We start from the raw sequence: 21,420 nt of genomic DNA on the forward strand, positions 1-21,420 counted from the left end.
TTTGCCAAGTTCAACTTTAAGCTTCTCTCTCAACAAAGTTACAGCACAAACATTGTGCACCACAGGTTTCTGCTTACTGTGGCCACTGTGTCCGGTAGGGTCCGACCTGTCAGGCACAGTGGCTCAGGCAGGCAGACTCACAGTATGCCAGCCCGGAAACAACAGTACCGGTAAGAGTACTGCCACTGTTGTTTCCGGACCGGCATGCTAGGAATGAGCCTGAATATCTTGAAAATCCTCCGACCTTCCACCCCCAGACTGTTGAGCAGGATGTCTTGCTTTCTTTCAGAGTCAAACTCTTTAGCCCCAATTTCAATGAGGTAAGTGTCAAACATTTTCTTCCACTGTATCCAAGCGATCGCAGGCTTGGCAGGTGTTATGATATGATATGGCATTTGTAACGCGCCTATACACAAGTGTTTCAAGTCACCTGAAACACAGACAAAGCCTGTATATTTGCCTCCATTTGTACCTGGTGCAGCCACCGGACTTGCACATTTTACCGGCGCCTGACTTGCCGGAAACACCGGGGGATTACAACCCCGGCGTTCCGGGAAGTCGAGCGCCGGTAAATGTAAATTCCCATCCCCATTTCAGTCCCATAGGACTCAATGGGAATGAGGGCGCACGGAAGCACCGGCACCGTTAAAAACGGTGCCGGTGCTTCCGTGAAACTCTGCGGGCGGGTGCCGTTCCGCCCCCAGGTCTAACCCTGGCAGGCGGGACATCATCCACCCACAGAGTCGTACTGTGCTGGTCCAGTAACAACGGTGCCGGTAGGCTTACCGGCACCGTACCGGTACCGTTGTTACCGGACTGGCATATTCAGAATGAGGCCCAGTGTTCCTGTGTGCACGTTTATTTCGGTAGAAACGTGCTCCCAACATTGGTGCTGCACCATTGGCCTCCTGAATCCCTGAACAACTGCTGGCTGCCGCCCTCCACACAGCATGTCACACAGGTGCATTCAAAGAATGATTCTGGTGACCCGGTGCACGAGGGGCAGCAACCCAGGGATCCAGAAGACCACAAACATAACGTGTGGGCGCAGCCGCACATTCGATACCCCTCTAAAACATTCTCTCAATCTACATTTTGGCAAAGACCCCACTAACCTACAATAATTCACACCAGACATCTGAGGCGCAATCTCTTTCTCCTTTAGGGGGAAACAAAAGTATTCAGCCCGGTCTGCTCAGACAGACACATGGGGGCGGGGTGGATAGATTCTGTGCATTGCATTAATTGGAAGTCACAGAACAAACAAAAAGAGCAGATTATAATGGGCTCAGCTGAGTTGTTGGTGTAGAATGTACAGTGTGGTGTATCTAACATTCTCCCTGTAGTTGTTAGATGGATCTAGTTAGTAGCGAGTGCCTGATTATTTTGCAGAAAGACCAAATGAAGCAAGTGCCAGACGTACAATGCATTATCTAATTTGTCTTGATATCTGGTGCTTCATTTTTGCCTCCACCCATACTTCTCTATACATTCGCCATCCAGCAAGACCCTTTTGTAAGTAATGCCATGTGAAAAGAGCACATTTGAGAGAGGGTTAGTGCTTCAGATTGTACCAAGCGTTCAGTATTTTATTTTAATTTGTGGTAATCAAAATGCTTAGGCCAGCCATTGAATTTGGGCCATACTTGCTGCCTGTGACCTTTCATTCAAAACACACATCACAAGAACGCCCAAGTATTATGGTACAAGATGGCACATGACTGCAAAGTCAAGCCTTCATCCCTATCCTGGGTTTCAGGACAGTTGTCTAAGCCTTTGAAGGGGGAAATGGGAAAACACTGATAAACACAGATTCTGAAATTTTTTAAAACACTGGAAAAACACAACCCCCTAAAACAGGAAACCCTACCTATAATACACACCCCCACCTTTATATGCCCCGACCATATAAACTGGCCTAACGAATATATGCATAAACCTGGCATAAATCCTAAACGTATGTACAATATAGATATTATAATGCAATGCTTGGGAGGGGAAACCTGCAGGGGGCAAGATGAATGAGACAACCATGCAGTAATAACAGACAGAATTTCTCATGTTGCAAAATATCAAAAGAAATACTTTGTACCATTGGGCAAATATGGTCCAAAACGGAAGGTGCACCCATACTGGAACTCCTTTGTTTTCACTGTAAATGCAGTGGCATAAACCACCACATATGGACCGTTACATTTCAGTTGGCTCCAGTGGTGTACAAAGTTCTGTATATACACTATATCACTGGGGAACAACTGAACTAGTGGCAAGCTTGTTGGGGTGGGCTCTGTGCAGTCATCTGATTCTTCTCTTCTTGGTGCTCTCTGGCATGAAAGAACATTTAAGGATGTTGCTAACTGGCACAAATAGGCTGTAAGTGCATCTCCCAACACTGTGGTAGCCCTGTAAGCATCATATGAACTACATATAGGTGAAAGTGGAGTATGCATTCTCCCCCCATCGCTTTTTCGTGACGTGAGAGTTGATGGTTCTTACAGGGCTGTGTCCTCAAACTGAATAAGAACCAGGGGCAAAAACTGGACCCAATTCTTTTTGAGGGTCACATATGACTTTGATAATTTTCCTTTCAAGATGTCACTCATCCTTTCGAGAATGCTATTGGCTTGAGGGTGATATATGGAGCACATCTTATGGCGATTGCCTACCAATGCAACTATTTCTTTAAATAGCTTGTTGAAGAGCTGAGTGCCGTTATCGGATTTAAGAACTTTGCACCCTCCCCATAGGGGGAACACTTCTCAAACTAAAAATGTGGCCACTGATTTAGCGTCTGGATGTGGACATGCTTCAATCCAATGGGAGAATGGGCAAACAAAGACAAATGGGTAATGATAGCTGTTGCACCGCTCCCCCATATCGGCAAAGTCAATATGCAGTTCTCAGAACGGTCCACTGGGGCAGGGTAACAGGCCACGCATTGCTCTCAATGTTTGCCTCATATTGTACATATGACAAGGGACACCATTGGCAACAAAAGTATTCAACAGTTCCTGGAGGTTTGGCACAAACCAATCCTTTTGAATATCTGCAGCTATCTGTTGCTTAGAAACATGCAAGGGATAGTGCAGCTGTTCAAAAGCAACCATGACCAACTCACAGGGCATCACTTCTTTACCTGTGATGACCTGTCACAATATAAGGTCAGTGAGGGACTTCTGACACCCCCTCTTTTGCCACAACTCTTTCTCTTCTTGGGGATCTTGTCCCTTCAGTTAGGTAATCTGGGTAATTGGAACTGCTGTATTTGGGACTTCTAGTTGTACCATTACTCTTGCTACTTCTGGATATGCCTCAATATCTGACACTGGGAGCTATGCTGCTATTTTAGCTGCTTCATCTGCTGTTTCGTTCCTGAGTGAAATTAGATTGGTGCTGTTAGTGTGGGCCATGAGAGGGCATACACAACCCGTCTAATAGAGCCGCATGCTGCGGGGGACCCATCAGCCCTTCAAAATCCACTCCTCTTCCACTGCGATAGTCCAGAGTGCACAGTGGTGGTAACATACGCTGAGTCTAAATATATTGTCACTCGGCACCCTTGGGGTGTCTCTAGTGCCTCAATCAGGGCAATCAGCTCTGCCGCCTGGGCTGAATAATGCATTGGCAATCTCTTCTGCACCAATACCTTGTATTCTCCATCTACTAGGCGGACAAATGCTGCTCCTGTGTGCCTCTTGCCTGTTTCCTGGTCAATGGTCACTGAACCATCAATGATGAATATATTTCCATTATTGAGTGCACAGTTCCTTGCTTTAGATATGTCATCTTCAGGGCCTTCATAGGTAACACGGTCATGTATCTCGTCTCTGTCAATGAGTGTTTTGTGATAAATGTGCATGGGTATACAATCTTGAACCTCACAACATGGATGGAGGGGCTGGATACAATATCCTTGTATGCTGATGCCAGGGTCTAGCATACCACAGTAGTAGGCCAGAGGCTTGTGGCCCATTGTGCTTTTCTGCATCAACACTACTGTCACCTTCTGTCCATCGGAGTGGGAAAACAAATACAATTCTTGTGTATAGTTGGGGGTTGCCAGAACAGGGGCTGTGCTGGTGACGTGGTTGAGCTCTTGAAACCTGTGAGCATCTCTCCTGTCCAGGTTATGGTGCTTTTCATCTTTTTGGGCCTCTTTTAGTCCTTGTAATAATGGACTAGTGTATGTAGTATAGTCCAATATCCATGCCCTGCAGTAGTTGCAGAACCCTAGGACCTTCTGCATATCTTTTACTGCGACTGGCTGGGGGTGCTGCACACTGCATCTGTGTGCTCAGGTGTTACTTTCTCACCATCAACGGAAATCAGTTGGCCTACACTTCCTGTTGACAATACTGCATCTTCGCCCTGTCCACCTTGTACCCCTTGTCTGCGGGAAGATTCAACAGCATGATGGAGTCCTCTCTGCACTGCTGCTCATTGGCGCTACACACCAATAGATTATAAACATATTGAATGATGGTACTTGGCACATGTGTGTTACCTAAATCGGCGTGGAATACCCTGTTAAAGATACTGGGGGACTTAAAGTATCCATGTGGGAGTCTTGTATGTTGGAATCACATCCGACGATAGGTGAACGAAGTGAGGTCCTGAGAATCGGAATGTGTAACGGGATAGAGAATACGAATGTTAATGTTAAGGGTTTTTATACTGCGCACAGGTGCCACTTGTGTGGACTCTCGGTACTCTGGTGGCTCTGTGAAAATAAGGAGGGGTAGGGGTAAAGGTTAGTGGGAGAAGCGGGAAAAGGGCAAGGGAGCTGTCATGTGCTATTGGCAGCTTCATTTCAGGTGGACCATTCACTGAGCCTAGGTGTGAGATTCGGGAGACGGCCATCATGTGCTGTTGTGCAAGGTTGTGTGTGCCTTGTATTGTGGTTACAGTGTTGTGAAGTATGTGCGGTTTGCTGTGTGGAGGTGTTCTCGTGGTCTGGAGTTCTGGTGGTCTATAGTGCAGTATGTGAGGGGTCTGTGCTGAGGGTTGAGTGTTAGTATTAGTAGTATAAGTAGTACCTACCCATCCTCTGTTTGCCCATCCTAGTTGTATCAGTGAGGTTGCCTGTGTGGAGGTGGGTTCCCATGCTGCATTGCTAGTCCGTTGGCTGCCTATACTCTGATCAGCAGGCGGGTGGTTCTTTGTTTGGGGTTTCTTGGGGAATTTAAGTTTCTAGAAGGGGCAGAGTTGTTGCTAAGTCTGGTTCCCCCTTGTTTGCCCTTGCTCATGGGCGGGGGGTTCTTTGACTGGATTACTTGCAGAGCTTAGGTTTCTGGTAGGGGCAGGGTTAGTGTTTGGTCTGGTTTCCTCTTGTTTGCCCTTGCTTATGGCATGCCTGGTGGTGACCCTTGCCTGGCCCCGGCCATTCTAGCTTATCACCTTCTCTTTTCCCGGATGTCCTCTGGTTGGGTCAGGGATGAGCGGGGCCGGGGGAAGGCAGGTGCTTCTCTTTGGTCTTAACACTAACTTGGATTTTCCTGGTTGCTTCTCTTTTTTCCCACGCTTGCTTGGTTGCATGGTGTGTGGGTGTCGTTCAGTCAGTTTCGTTGCGCTCAGAGTTGAACAGTCAGGTTTTCTGCAATTTCCTGAATCTTGTATGGTCCTCAATGGTTCGTATTTCCCTGGGGAATGCTGAAACACCAAGATTTTTCTTTGTGTATCATTTGGATTGAAAGCAGATGTTGTTGCAGGATATCATGGTTCTGGCTGGTTTGTAGATAGAGAATTTCTTTTGGATAAATTCTGCTCCTTGTCCGCGTACTGTCTGTGCGATGTGCAAAAGGTTTTGAAAGACCGGGAGCCAGTGTAGAATCATGAGAGTGGGTGTGATGCAGTCTCTTCTGATGAGTTCGAGGAGAAGTATGGCTGCCACGTTTTGCATTCGTTGTAGTTTTCTCACCAGGCGTTCTGGGATTCCGAGGTATATGTTGTTAGCATAATCAATCCTGGACATAATGAGGGATATCATGGCTAGTGTTTTGTGCGTGAAGTAGAGGAAGTAGAGGAATGTTAAGATCTTTTCTATTGTTTATAGGGGGAGAAGCATTTTCATATTGGATTGACTTGGGATTCAAGTGTTAACTTTTTATTGAGGATGATTCAAAGGTATTTTACAACTTTGGATGGTGTCAGTGGGTTTCCTAGTTCTGTTAGCCAATGCATGTGTTGGTTGTTTCCTCTGTCTTCTGGTATATTCATGATTTCAGTTTTGTCCATATTGATTTTGTGTTGTTCATCCATTAGTGGAGCTCCCTGAGATGAAATAAAGCATTCTTTAAGCCAATGGGCCTCATTATAAGGCTGGCGCTCCCGTAATGAAGGGGGCCGGTACGGGACCGGCCCCCTTCATTCCGGGAGCACCGATTACGAGCTTCCCATCGTGGGACCCGGATTGCACGCCTGGTTTTACCAGGTGTGCTTTCCAGGTCCCGCGAGGGGAAGAGGGAGGCAATAGCGGGCCAAATGTAATCTGCCCGATATTACCTCCCTCCCCATTCCCATTGAGCCCTATGTGGGCTCAATGGGAATGGGGATGGGTTCCTGCAAGGAGGAATTACCGAGTCCTCTTATGTCGGAGTAACCCGGTAAATCCCCATTGCAGGAACCCGGTAATGGAGCCCGGAATGGAGGCAACCATGGAGCTAATAGCTCCATGGCTACCTCCATTCTCGTAATGAGGCCCAAAAACAGTAAAGTGTGTTGCTGTATTGGGAATATTACAAGGTATCATTGCTGGGTATAATATTACAACCAGAAACTCATCCCACACTATGCTGTATAGGGGTTAAATCCTGAATCATCCTCCAACTTCATCCCTTTGTTTTCTCGACACGGTAGATAGCTGTGTTGCAGGGGGACTCTGATGGTACTATACTGCCCTGATGTAGCAGTGCTATAATGTTGTCGTATATTCCTTTGTCTCCCTCCTTGGACAATGGGTACTGTTTTACTCAGAGTAGGATTGCTCCTGGTTTAAGGGTTATATGTACAGCAGCTACTTTCTTCAACAAGCCTACATCGTAAGGATTGCTTGTCCACAACCCATCAGGCACCTGTGCTAGGTCACCATGGGCAAACTGTGGGACACCCTCTGCTAACATCATAGGACAAGGAACATTTTCAGTACTGAATCAAAATTTCACATGGGATACACACTTTAAATGTCATCCCCCCCTCATTATGCATGTCCTCAGAAAGTTGTCCATCCAATGCCCCCCTCAATGGCTCGGTTGGGTTGATGCATAGGACAGTGCGCCATTCTCCTCCTTCTGCATCCATCCCTATCAACACATTTTTTAATTTTTTTTAAAACCACTGCCTCTTCCAGATCTAGTGTGATAATCGTCCCTGAATCATGGTCTTGGGGCTGAGCTGGTCTAAACAAAAACAGGGATGGTACCCTGCACGGCTGCCTAGCCACACCTGGCACTGCAATGAGCAACACTGTAGCCCCATAGATAAACAAGTTGGGGTGCACTAATAACCCACGGGTTGCTCCATCACACCCTAATGCATGCATGATGACCATTGCCCTTACATAACATATTCCTGGGGTCAAACACACTACTCCTCCCTCCGTGAATGAGATTGTTATGTCTAATTTGCTTATCACATCTCTTCCCAACACACTTACAGGGGAGGCAATTGAAAACATGAATGGTGCCTGCACCTCCCTGTCACCTACCCTAATAGGTCATTCGTATGTAAATGGAACCAATTCTATTGCCAGAGAGAACCCTTGCTTGTTAATTACCTCACCCGATATGGGCAAATGCCTCTCCCTAATGCATGGCGTCTTTGCTCCACTGTCTACCATAAAAACAAATGGTTTGTTGCCTATCTCCACGCCCACCAATGGCTCCTCTTCTGGGTCGGCAGTGAATGACAGGACTCGGCATGCTAAGGCTCTCTGTGGGCTGTCCTAATCTGGAAAGGTGTTCGTTTATTGGAAGGTGAAAGGATTCCCCCCCACCACTCTGGCCCCCTGATAGTTTGTGAGTGTCCCATGAAGTATTGAGTTGTTGTTAGGTACTTTGGAGACCTGTGGCTGCACTAGATATATCACATAGGCGTATGTGCTGTTAGATGTGGGGGACGGCATCTGTGGGAACTCAAGTGGAGAAGGAGGGGCCACAGCGAAGGTAACCGTAAGAGACATTTTGGGGTATTGCAGCATACGGTAGTGGTTATAGGGCCGATGCACCGGGGCATAGGGGCCATTTGTCGGTTGTATGGAGCCATTCGTCTGCTCCTACACTCCCTTGGAGGTGGCCCATCCTCCCACAAGTCTGATATTGCCCCATACCCCACCCTATGGGCCCATACCTACAAACCCTTCTCTTCCCCCACAGAATCCTCTGAACACTCCCCTCACTCTAGGGTACCCTCCCTGAGATCCCACCTGATACTGTCCTCCCTTATACGGTCCCTGATACTCAGCATTCCAATCATGCCCCCCACATGCGGGCTGCTTGTACTTTTCCGGATATCCTCTGCACCGTCTGCCCTCCTTGTGGCACAGTTACTACCGCTCCTTCTACTGTCAACTTCACCAGATTCTTTTGTACTAGTTTTGCTACCTCTTTTTCTTCATTTTCTGCTGTTTCCTTTACCTTCTCTCTGAGCCTTTTACAATGGTGTACAATAATGGACTGTATTTCCATGCACCCTTTAGCTTCAATCCCTATCTCCTTATTTAGTTCTTTCTGCACTTCCTTGGGAAGGCCTATCCTTACTGTATGATAGAAAAATGCTATGCACCTATCCCACGGTTCTCCAGTCTCTGCCCTCTACATTTCTTCCATCTGGAGTATATACTGAGCCGGATCCTCATCATTTTGCATAGTCTGCGCCATTATAGATTGCATGTCTGATGTGTCAGGATATGTGTGCCACATCGCTGCCCACACATGGGCCATACAGTCCATGAACTGGGCCCTGTTATGGCTGTTGTCCCCTATATGCACCACAGGGTACCCTGCTTTAGTCCAAATGTCATCTGCCTGGTCTCCCAGAGGCGAATAAGCTCTTCATGTCGCCCACAGCTAGGGTAATACAATACATGCTGTCTGCTTCTTAAAAGTGTGTATCCATTTGCCTGCACCCACAGTAAGAGAGGGTAATGCCTTGATCAAGTTATTCCTCTCTATATGGGACCAAACAGATATATATGGGGCCCACCCAGGGCCCTTGTGTTACAATAGAAACTGTGCCCCCACCAGTTTTTCCCCCTCTTCTTCTTTCCCCCATTTCCCCTTTATTACCACCATTCACTGCCCATGGCGGGCTCTAAACCTGGGCCCCCAAAAACTGTCCAACCGTGGTGAAATCGAAGGTGGGGTGTCATCCTCCTCCAGCTCATCTTCAGTATCCCACTCTTCTTTCTCTGCCACTGCAGCCATGTTGGCACAGACTAGACCGATCCATAACCTAACTACCAGCCCATGGCCTACCTCTACACTGCCCTCAGAATACTTCCCTCCACCTTCTTTTTCCACATGTACATCCCTTATTGCCATGCTATAAATTCTGGATAAAATGTCCCCCACTTTCCATTCATCTGTCCCAATTGGGGCTCGCTGCCCATCTGGTCTGTCCAACTTCATCCATGCCAACTCTTCTATTATCTCTTTCAATGTTTCTTCTAAATCTTTTTGTGGCCTTTGTTCCTATTCCCTTTCGTGCTTGAGCTTGAGTGGCTGCGGATGCTACAGGGTTCATTATATTCTCATATTAGGCATCCGTCAAAAGAGGAGAATGAACTGTGGAGGGCAGTGGGACATACGTGGGTTTGTGTTCCATGTTGCTGCTTGTATGGGGTAACACCCTTTTGGGGGGGGGCTGTATTATGGGTACTGTGTTTATTGCAACAGGGTACCCTTGAGTATTTGGGACAATGGGTGTGGATGGGTCCGGGACACATGCTAACGGTGGCCCACTTACTGTTTTCATATTATCAGTGGGAACATCCTCCAAATCCTCTACCATCCTCCATAATTCTAAGACCCCCTTTCTACTCCTCAGTTTATTCCTCTAGTATTTTACCACCAGGAACATATACATGTCACCCAAAATCTCCTTGTTATTTGTACCTTGTTCTGGCCCTGGCTTATACATTCCCCCTCTTGTCTCGGCCACCCACTCTTTATGACATTTCAGTATTTTCTCCTGATATAAAGGGGGAGCCGCACACATATACTCCGGGGAAGTTGACGGCTCTATTTTGATGGTCACTACCTGTATAAAATGTATTCAATCAAGCAAGGCCCTGATCCTGCAGTGTCTTAACACCCTTGCCGCACCCCTTTCCTGTTTCTTTTCCCCTGCTCTCCCCACTCGTCACCGTTACTCACACACACCAATATCCTAACTCTACTATAATCCACATATTCTCATACCACTCACTACACCTTGGTCGACACATCCACAATACAAAACACCAAGCTACTATTCATCCTCGTGTCCCCTTTATATCGGGTAGAGGAATCCCAGCCCCTCTCAATATATAGGGCCTCTACCCTTCTTTTTTGTTTCCCTCTTAGGTTTACAGCACTGTCTTCTCCCCTCAAACGGAGACGATCCAGTTGCACTCTTATACTTTACCTCATATAATAAAAACAAACAATATATAATACCACACAATCTTTCCACTCCACATTCACTTCACCTTTCACACTCACACACCGCGCTCTCCTGTTCTTTTCGCCTGCAAAAGGTGCACTTATATCTAGGTGCTCTCCCGAGTTCCTCTGTCATGGGATCCCACCAGCGGCCTGCACAATCCATGAACAGCACCCTACTCCAAAGAGAGGATAGGAATTCAGGCAACACAGCTCCTGTAAACATCTCCAGTTTGTGCCCAAGTGACTGGTCACTGGAGGTGGGACCGGCCCCTCCGGATGTCCGGCCAGGAATCCTCTGTACCCGCGAACGGTCTGGGATCACATCGGGGGTCACCAAATTTGAAAGGCAGACCTCCAGACAACCAGACAATAGTAAACACTCCTCTAAGGAAAAAGGCTTGGTGCACCTCTTTGCAAGGAAAAAAATATGTATTTTGTATAAAAAAAGGAAAAAGGTGACAGAGGGTCCCGTAGAACCCAACTGCCATGCAGCCATCTGTTAGTTTAAAGCAAGCATGAGATTATAAGGGAACCGAACATCACTTTTGATGTAATCAATATACAGTGTTAACCCTCCACCCTTATTGGCTACCACCTATATACATACTAGCAGTCCCTTAAAGTGATTTGACCAATTGGGCACATCCTAATCTACCCCTCCCCTCTAACACATGGTCCCGCTACTCCGTCATCTTAGTTCACTTATACCTGATAAGCGAGGTGCCTGGAATGTTACCCTCCCCATTGGCTTTGTCACATGGGGTGCACCTGGTTGTTAACATGAGCTCAGTGGATAACTAACTCTAAGGTCAAATTGGCTTCTTAGAATAATGGTACACTTCTCTTGATGCCAGATATGCAGGCACCCCCACCATGCCTCTCCGTTGTTGAACTAAATTTGTTGGCATTTTCTCCTGCTCCTCATATCACAAATATTGGGGTGCTTCACTCCTGCCTCCCCCCTTATCAGCTGCCCTTCCTGGAGCTTCACCTGGACATTTCGAGGCCCACACTAATCAACCAAATTCTGATGGATTTAGGCATTCCGTCTCATGAGCATCTGGCAGTTAAAATAGGATGGCTGTTATTCTGGGAGGAGCTAGTGCCCTAAATCGATGCCAGGCATTTTGTCAGCTCAAGTTCTCTACCCCGGTTCCCATGGGTTTGTCCTTTGGGGATGGGTGCAGCCCTGTCTGTGCTCGGCCATTCACATTTCTTTCTGGTTTTGCAGGTCCATGGCCTGATCTCCTATCTGTTCGTCCTGAAGGCCCCTAAGCTCAGTTTCCCTGCTGGGGCCTGGGTTGGGAAGATGATTCAAACTCTTTCTCGCACTGCAACACTTTCAACGGAAACCAAAAAAGTGATGGCTGGAAGGTTTCAAATGAATCTAAACCACTGGCATTACTTGAGGAAAGCTTCCACACCACTGTTTTTAGCCCGCCTGCGTCATTGCAAAAGGGCTCCAGCCATATGCAAATCGGTCAGGTACTTCCACCAATCACTGTTGACATGAATAACATGATGATTGGAATATCATTTTTTTCCTCTTCCCTTTTCCTCTGTAAAATAATACCACTGTATGTTTGGTATTTTTATTTCATAATTGTTTTAACCAATTTGTGACATACATGTCTTGCCTTGAAAAAGACCTAAGGAGGTCGAAACACATGTTGGCAAAGTTTGGGCAACAATTTAACACAACCGTGATTAAAACACAGACTGTATAATTGAGATTTGTACCTGTTTCATTAACTAAGCAGATGTGACTGTGCATCTCCTTGGGACAACAAGTTTTATTTTTGCTGATTTTCATATTGTCTTTCCCCTTTTATAATGGCCTGAAAAGCAAAGAACGATGCTCTGGGGGGTTGCCCAGAGCAATGCCAGAGGTTAAGATTCATTCTAAACCTTCCAGCCATCACCTCTTTTGTTTTGCTATAGTCACCCTGAGTGTGACAGACATGCCAGACGTGGGTCCGGTGCCTTCTGGGCCTAGAGACACAAGCTACTCCTCAATGATGAGGCCCAACAAGGCCGAAACATGATTGGGGATGATTGTGGTCTCGTGCAGAAGGGCTGTGACGAAGTAGTTTGGGCTGGACTGCCCCTTATGGGGTGGGCCCAAGCCTGATTTGCATATGGTCTTTCTCCTTTTGTAATGACTTGGCAGGTGAAGAACTATGGTCTGGAGGGTTGCCCAGAGCAATGTCAGAGGTTAAGATTAATTCTAAACCTTCCAGCCATCACCTCTTTTGTTTTGCCACACTTCCATCGGGGCCTCCAAAGTACTAGGCCTTACTTCCAATATGACAGTGCTTCAGTTTTTCTCACATTTGGGACCGGGGCCTACGTTATCATCACTGTACAGTTTATGTCAACTGCTATGCTACCACATAACTCAACCTCATACCTGGGCCTACCTATATGTCTCTGACTGCTACAAAACAACTACAGTTATTGTTCCCACTCTGTGCGCCCCACCCCCCCACATTCATTTTCCTGTGCACTAATATATTTTCCACAGCCTAAATCATTTGGGAGGGCATGGGAGCTGGATGGGCATCCTAACACAGTCCTTTTTAGACCTCCTTCAGGCTTCTCAGGAAGCACAGGAGGAGAAGTTTATTGACTGGTTCATGCGTCTCAAGAGGTAGCAGCAAATCACCTGCACCCTCAAGGACTTGATTAAGGAGGTTGTTCCTCAGATGCAGCCACAACTGCAGCCTTTTCCGGTTCCAATGCCCATGCGGTGGCACAGCTGCTTCAGAAGCAGCCTCAAAGTTATTTTCCACCTCAGCCTCCACAGGTACCAGCGGCGCCTCAGGATAATCCAGTTCAATCAGACCCAATACCTCCTCCCCCAACACTGCAGTGTGGCCAGTCACCTCTCCAATTGGTCATTCAGCAGCAAGATACCAATGACGAGGTTATGAAATGATATGATATGATATGGCATTTATAACGCGCCTATACACAAGTGTTTCAAGGTGCAAAAAAATGGATACTTCGTCATTAGCCAAATCTTTCCATGACCATATGGAAGGGCTGGCTGAGCTTTTGGGGTGCCACTATCATAAAAGGAGCAACCCGGGGCAGGATTTCTTGTGACACTCCAAGCAATCAACTGATCAGGAATTCCACTCCACAAGGATGTGGTAGCACTGCCCAAAAAGGTATGGCAGAATTGTCACTCTACCCTTCTAGTTGATAATGACTGCATGCCAGATTCAGACAATTATAGGGAGGGTCCATGCTGTTGTCTCATCCGCACTACTGAATAGTATCAGCAGCATCTCTGTATCCTAGCCCGACTGCTGCAGCATCTTCGGTGACATCTTCATCTACTTCCTTCCTACTAAAGGAAGATAAACTTCTTGGAAAAAAGATCTATACGAACGTAAGTCTGCATCTGAGACAAGCCAATGGCAATGTTATTTTGTCGGCTGTCAACCAAAAACTATGGTGAAAAATTGTACACTGTTGTTAGGCCTACAAGAGTTATTTCGATGGATTCCATTGGGAAAAAAACATCGAAATATAGAGTAGGGATGTAAAGGAACAAAAGGGATAGGGAGGGAGTTGGGTTAGGGTTTAAAATATAGGGAATGTGGGATTGGGATGGAACCCCCCCCCCCAAATAGAAATACAAATAAATTAAATTTGTTTTTTCAATGTAATTGTTTCGTAACAAATTACATCAGACATAGCAGATAGTTCTATGTCAGCAGACAGACATAGAACTGTGAAAAATAGCATATTTTTTCCTGGGTCTCCCATGGGACAGACTAATGGCTTTCAAAACAGGTGTTACTGAAGCAAGGCTAATAGGCCAAGATCTCCTACAGTCTTCTGTGACACATATGGACACTCAAAGCATTTGTATTAGCACAGATATGCACTATGCAGAGTAGATGCATGGAACCACAGATGTGCAAGAGCATATTTTCAACTTACCCTTTGAGGGACATGTTCCATTTGTGTACCGATGAAGTATCAACGAAGGAAAAAGACAGCTCCCCAGTTTTCAAGTCACCGGCAATACTGTCTAAACCTGTAACAAATCCTTTCACTCAATCTCAATCCAGATCAGAGGTCAGAATCTTTTGGCAGTTTCAGAGGTTTTCAGAAAAGGAGGGCCAGACTACCAGACAGATCTCCTAGTGCACATAGTAGGAAACAACAATGGACAACCGTAAAGAAATGTTATGCCCTGCTCCTCTTTACCAGCCTCTGACCCCAAAAAACAATGAAGTTGGTATCACAGTCCACAGTACCCGAGTAGGGGGGAGACTGCCTCAGCACGCAAGTGAATGGCATCAACTCTTCTGAGATTCATGGCTTCTTTCAATTGTTTTCACAGTTTTTTGGCTGCCACTTCAAACACCTGCTTTTCACCTCCTACAGATATCCCCTTTCTGCCCCTCCTCCTTGGTAAATGGTGGAGGTAGGAATATTGGAATTGTGTACCTGTCTGCTGCATTTAGCTCCCGTATAGGGTATAATCCCTGCTTGTCTTCTGTATCTCCTTCTTTCTCGCTTGCAGGAGAAGGTGGGGGAGCGGAGGGCAGGGACACTGGCCCCGGTGTCTCCTGTTGGCTCAGCATCCATTGACGCCTCGCTACCTCTCGCTCTTCCTCCTGAAACATTCTCCAGAGCACAAATATCGCCATACGATTGGCTAATTTGGTTCCCTTAAAAGTGTCCAGTAGGTGTGTCAGTAGTGGTTGCTGCACATTTTTGGAGAAACGTCTGCATTGTGGCCATGGCTTAGACAGTTTACCCTCTGTACTTTTCATCCATTCTGTGCTATATTTACAAATCTTGTCCTTATAGCGTGGAAGGGTGTTACACAACTGCTGTAGGGGCGTATCCCCCCGCATTTCCCTTGATACATTGCTTTTATATTTGCTTTACCTCAAGTTGAGGCTTTTGACACTCTGTTGTTACACAAGCACAATGAATGCCATCAGTTCAGATTTATGAAAATCACAAATAACAGTTCTTGACAATTTTTCTTGAGCCTCTATGGCCCCAAACAACCTGTCAGGCGTGCTCCGCGCACCGCCCTCCTAAAACTCTCTGCCTCCTCAGGCACACCCACCACTCTCGCGCGTGCGTCCTCCACGCACCGCCACTGGACAACATCCTCTATCAATTTTAAGTTTCTCAACACTGCTTCTACAACACCTCATGCTCTCCGAGTCCTATGCACAGATCCAATGGGTGAAGTCACCACTTCACTAACCAAGGTAGTGCTAAAGATCACTTACAATGCGTGCAACGCTAATGTCCCGTTACACAGACATTTACACAACCCCAACATGAACCCATAGCTGTCTTCCTGCCTTCTCACAGGGGATACCAATATTCTTTGTGTTCAATCTGTATCTACAGCATTGCCGTGCAGATAAAACGCCTCCTCAAGACTTAACCAAACACCTACTGCAATCTAGGTCAGCTCCCTTTTCTAAACCTTATACGGGGAAACTATTGTCCATGACCCGAGCTAAAATGCCCAATCCACAGGGAATCGAATATTCACATAACTTCTGTAATCTGTGCCCTTAAGTCAATAGTCTAGGTTATTCACCAGAACCTTTTCCCTTAAGACTGAATGTGGTCTAACCACTCAAATGACATCTACCTCCCCTCCTTTCCCTACTATGCTTCACACTAGTCAACACTAGTAGACAATACTCGATAATACTTCAAAGATACTCAACAATACTCAACACCACCCTGGCACCCCCTGTTGCTTTCCTACTCCCCTTAGTTGCGATGTGGCTGAGTCAATACTTACACTCTGTGATCCACTGACGCTGTTCAGCTACTGGGTCTCTCAAAGCTGCCATGCCACCCTTCTGGTCTGCTGGACTCCTCACGGACCGCAGGCAGGATATTTCCAAGCTGGCTCCTAAAGACCTTTGCACGGGGGTGGCCCCCCGTCTGGTTCGCATTCCGTGAGGTGCCCCACAGTCCTGCACATGCTGCGGTGGGAGAGGCGACTTTATACCGAATGGGCATAGTAAACCATCCCTCTGCTACCAACGTGTAGGTGGAGTCTGGTATACCAGAGGTCTGGGGGTTACTAGAAGCTCACCCGCTCAGCTCCCAAGGGCCCAACAACCCTTCCCCCAGGACAAATGGAGGACTCAGCCAAGGGCAAGTTTGAACTGTCGTTTATTACAAGAACCGACAGGGATAAAACATCTCCAGAGACTCCATTCCCAAACCTGTGTCAACCCTTTTTGATACAGAATGTCGTCACAACATTGGCCCTCCTCGAAAAACCTATCACACCATTTCATTTGGTGCTTGGAGTGGTATACACTATGGATCTATTACATTGTTGCAGGGTCACAGGATTACCTTTGGCCCTTGTCCCCTGCCGTCCACCCCTGAATTTCTCTCCCCTGATTGGCTGGAACTGGTCTCCCAAGGCCTGGGACACGGATCTGTTCTCAGCCGTCTGTGCACCTCTTCAAGGTGATGTGAATGACTATGTGTTCTCAAGGTATCTGTTAGCAACACCACTTTTGTCAGAGAGAGCCCTCTCCACGTTGCAATGGCGTTAACTTGTTCATGTTTCAATTCATGGCTGTGTCGCTGAGAACTGCTTGTGTTCCCACCATGGGTGAATGACCATTGTCTAGCTTGTTCACGTCACGTGGTTGAGGACCACCAAATCGAGCTCTTCTGGTTTGAAATTATGAGGATTGTTTTCGTTTTTCTGCAGATAGCCCCTCATCGTTTTAGGTCTGAAATGTGCTGCTTGTCTCTGACCTTGGCTGTGAACCCTGGCCTTCCTGCTCTGTGTAGCCTGGTACTGCATCCCCTCTTCCCTTGTCCTGTGGCCTGTGGCCTTATGTGATCTTCATTATACTTACACTATGATTTCTGCACACCTATATCGTGCTACGTTTCCTATAGGTTAGTGTAATTTGGCCCTGCCAGGCTCCTTATATGATCCTGTAGTTCCATAGGGTTAGTTGCCATAAGCATCTGCAAGCTGGCTGTGCATCTCTTTGTTGCCTTGCATTCAGAGTCTCGGCATTTGGCTAATGAAACAAATAGTAAAAGCTTTTGACAGTTTGTATATATATCTGTCCTCCATCTACAGAACTGTGTAAGCATGTTCTTCATGTGTTCGCGTAAAGCGATGCATGGTTGCGAGTGTACTTCATGACTATCATGGCTATGTGGTGGTGTCACTAATGACGTCAGCACATCATGGCATTTTGGTCCATGACCACTGTTGCAGCACCTGTATTCATAAAGACATTCACTAGATTAGGTTTCAATGGCTGTCTGAGAGAATACTTCTGTGCACACGTATCAGTCACCGGTGCTCCTGGGGACTGTCCGGATATTGAGTGACTTTGTACATAATTGACTCTTCGGCTGTCATGTTCATGGGAATGAGTGGGGGCATTCCTGTTTTTAGGTTTACAGGCGATAGGGCCTCAGTACAATTTTGGTGGTAATTCAGTGGTAAATCATCTGAGTTACCACCAAACTCAATTATCCGTACCACCACTAAGCCCTGTGGAGTTACCCCAGGATTGCAATTGGTGGTAGGGCGGTGTAATTCCCCCTTTTTGGAGTCCATGGGTCTCCATGGAGATTTGTGGCGGATTTAGCACCAGTGGAATTACTGTGCAGTAAATCCACCCATTTTTGTACGTAAAGTAGAGGATTTTCCTCCAGCAGCAAGGGTGTGACAGCCAAGGGACAAACATAAAACTCAGAGCCAAGTCTGCAAGGTTACAGGTTCTTCATTTAGGCAGTAAACCCTGACTGAAGGGGGCATTACCGGGTCAGGAAATCCCCCGGGCCGAGTTGCTGGCCTGAGCAATGCGAGGGCCTTAACGTTAATCCAGGGGCATTTCCAGACCCAATAATGCCCCTGCCTGGATGGGTTTATTGCTCTTAGCACTCCCTGAATGCTTTTTTGGGGGATGCTAATAGTTTTTTTAAAGTTGCGAAACAGCATTTTTGCTGGTTCTAAACTTGAAAAAAACTAAAAACCATGATGGCTTTCATGGACAGGAGAGACAGGAATTACATGTAGTTCCTTTTCCTTTTCTATGGCAGACATTGAGGAGAACATGGGGGCGCAGCTACCTTCATCCCAGCAGGAAAGATGGCACCCTCCCGCTCCTGAGAAGCCTTGGACCAGGGTTTTGCCACGCAGTAAACACCTGTTACAAGCCTCCTGATTGACTGGGAGGCTGCCACCCCCCATGCAAGGGTGTTCATAAATGATACGAAATGATTCAGTGGGACAGGTTAGATTTGCTGGATAATTTAAACAGGACATTCAGGATTTCCGGACAACTGTCATCAACCCTCTCCCTACCTCTTAGGGTCTACCAACTCAGTCAAGAGGAGTAACTCACTGGGCTCATTCTGAGGTTGGCAGTAAGCCGCCGGTACCACCAGCGGGTTTGCCGCCAACTAAGAAAAACTGAATCCGCTGCCTGACTTCCCAGTGCCACCGGGACATTACAAGTCCCATTGGCATGGGAAGTCAGGCGGCAAATTCGGTAACTCCTCATTCCCGCTGTTGTGGGGGGGCTCAGCAGCCATCAGCACCCATGCATACCATGGAGACACAGAGCCATCGTCAGGGTTGACTGCTCTTTATTTCCCTTACAGCATAACTGCCCGTTTCTCCCTTGACCTCTCCCCTTCCGCCCTCCTCCTGCCTCCCAGTGTGTGTCCGTTCTTAAAGGGGCTGTGTCCCTTTCCCAATCACGTACAACACCTCCCCCGTGCTTAACATGAAAGTCCAGTTACATCTGTTCGATGAGTCTCACTGGCTTCTTTATTGTTCTGAGTGGCCTCCCTGGAGATTCTCTGCTTTCACCAGTCGTCTCTAGCGGGGGTTCTATTTCGTCTTCTCCACTTGAATCTTCTGCTGCTGTCTCTGTTGCCTCTGGTTCTTCGAGATATAGGGCCTCATTACGACCCTGGCGGTAAGTACCGAACATTACCGCCATGGCGTAATCAACGTTTACGCCGTGGGTCGATGGCGTAAAGTGCGGCATATTCCGACCCATCGGGCACGTGCATTACGCCATGGCGTTAATGTAAAGTACGGCATGGCGTAAATGGGCCAGAAACGGCCCTTACCGCCATCGCACGCCGCGCAAGGAGCACTACCGCCACACACACCATAGCGGCGACCGCAATTAGCGGTCACCGTAATTAGCGGTCAGCGTAATTAGCGGTCACCGTAAATAGGCGGAACCGGAAATAGCGTCATCGCGGCGGAACGGGAAACTGCACGACGGCCATCTTGAAAAACACAATCCATTGCCATCCTCCACAACCATACCTGATCCAACCCTGACACCTATCCACACCCATCACCCACCCAACTAGCCAAGGAAAAATGCCCAAAGTTGTCAAAAAAGCATGTGACCGGCAGCGCCAAGACCGTTTCTCAAGGGAGGAACTAACCATGCTCGCAGAGACCCTGCAAGAAAATGCTGCAGCTGTATTCTCCGCGCAGATGACAAGGCCGGCAATAGCAAAAAAAAAGGCCATATGGGCCCTAGTGGCACAGCGTGTGAGTGCAGTGGGGGCCGTACCCCGCACAGCCCAGCAGTGCAGAAAGCGCTGGGACGACTTGAGGCTCCGTGTCCGAAGCATCCTCTCAGCCAACCGCAACCTAGCCACGTCAACTGGGGGTGGATCGGAATCGCCCATTAAGCTGCAAGCATGGGAGGAAATATGTGCATCCACCATCGGGATGGAGAGCATCCAAGGTGTCGGAGGGATGGAGAGAGGAGTGCCGACCTCAGGAGATGCAGGTAGGTGGCCAGAGCAAGCCATGCAAAACTCAACAAAGTCCCATCATGTGAAGTACCATGTAGCCCCATAGCGCATATGCAACACATCGCCAGGTGAATGTCCACAGACACATCCAGACTCCACCCTGTACACATGCAGCATGCACAACCTAACTGCTGGCACACACATACCACCATGCTACCTCCACACAAAAGGCACAAAACCTGTATGCCCCTGCCTGAAATGTGCTGCATGTACCCACTGCATAGATGTCATCCCTCACAATGCACGGCCAATGTCCGCGTACCCATCAATAACACTTTCCCTCCTTTGCTCCACCACAGGATCTGACACAGACCTCCAGGAAGAGGACAACACCTCATCCACATCCACCAAGAGGGCCAGGCCACAGGCATCCACCCCAGCCATCCGAAAGGAAACACACCACCAGCAGCAAACCCTGCCTGGGGAAGAGGACAGGCAAATGCCAGCCCCCACAACAGCAGACACAGACCCAGCAGCAGCATCGCACATGTCACTACTCGTGCCCACTGAAGGGACAGGCTCTGCTGCAAGCAGCACCCTGGGAGAAATCGCTGCCATAGCGGCAACCTCCGACAGTGAGGCAGGCAGCATCGAGCTCATCGATGAGGAAATGCCCACTGCCCAGCCACATTCCCCCTGCATATCCCTAAGCCCCCTGCAGGCGGATGCCACACAGGGGCAGTCGGAGGCCGAGGATTGGCCGGCCAGCCCATCCCCCCAGCCTGAGGTGAGCAGCCCAATGCACATGCAAATGCCACTTGCCATGGCCCAGCAGAACCAGCAGACACTTGAGGAAATGGTTACCCGCCAGCAGCAGCTATCCGCCCTCCTCAACGAACATGTTGCACAGTGTGGGGTGGCAAGGGATGGCATGGAAAGTTTGGCAGACCGAGTCACAGCTGCCATAGAGTCGTCCACAAAGGACATATGCACGGAA

This window comes from Ambystoma mexicanum, chromosome 11 (assembly GCF_040938575.1).
Source record: "Ambystoma mexicanum isolate Mex_15411 chromosome 11, UKY_AmexF1_1, whole genome shotgun sequence".
Classification (NCBI taxonomy): Eukaryota; Metazoa; Chordata; class Amphibia; order Caudata; family Ambystomatidae; genus Ambystoma; species Ambystoma mexicanum.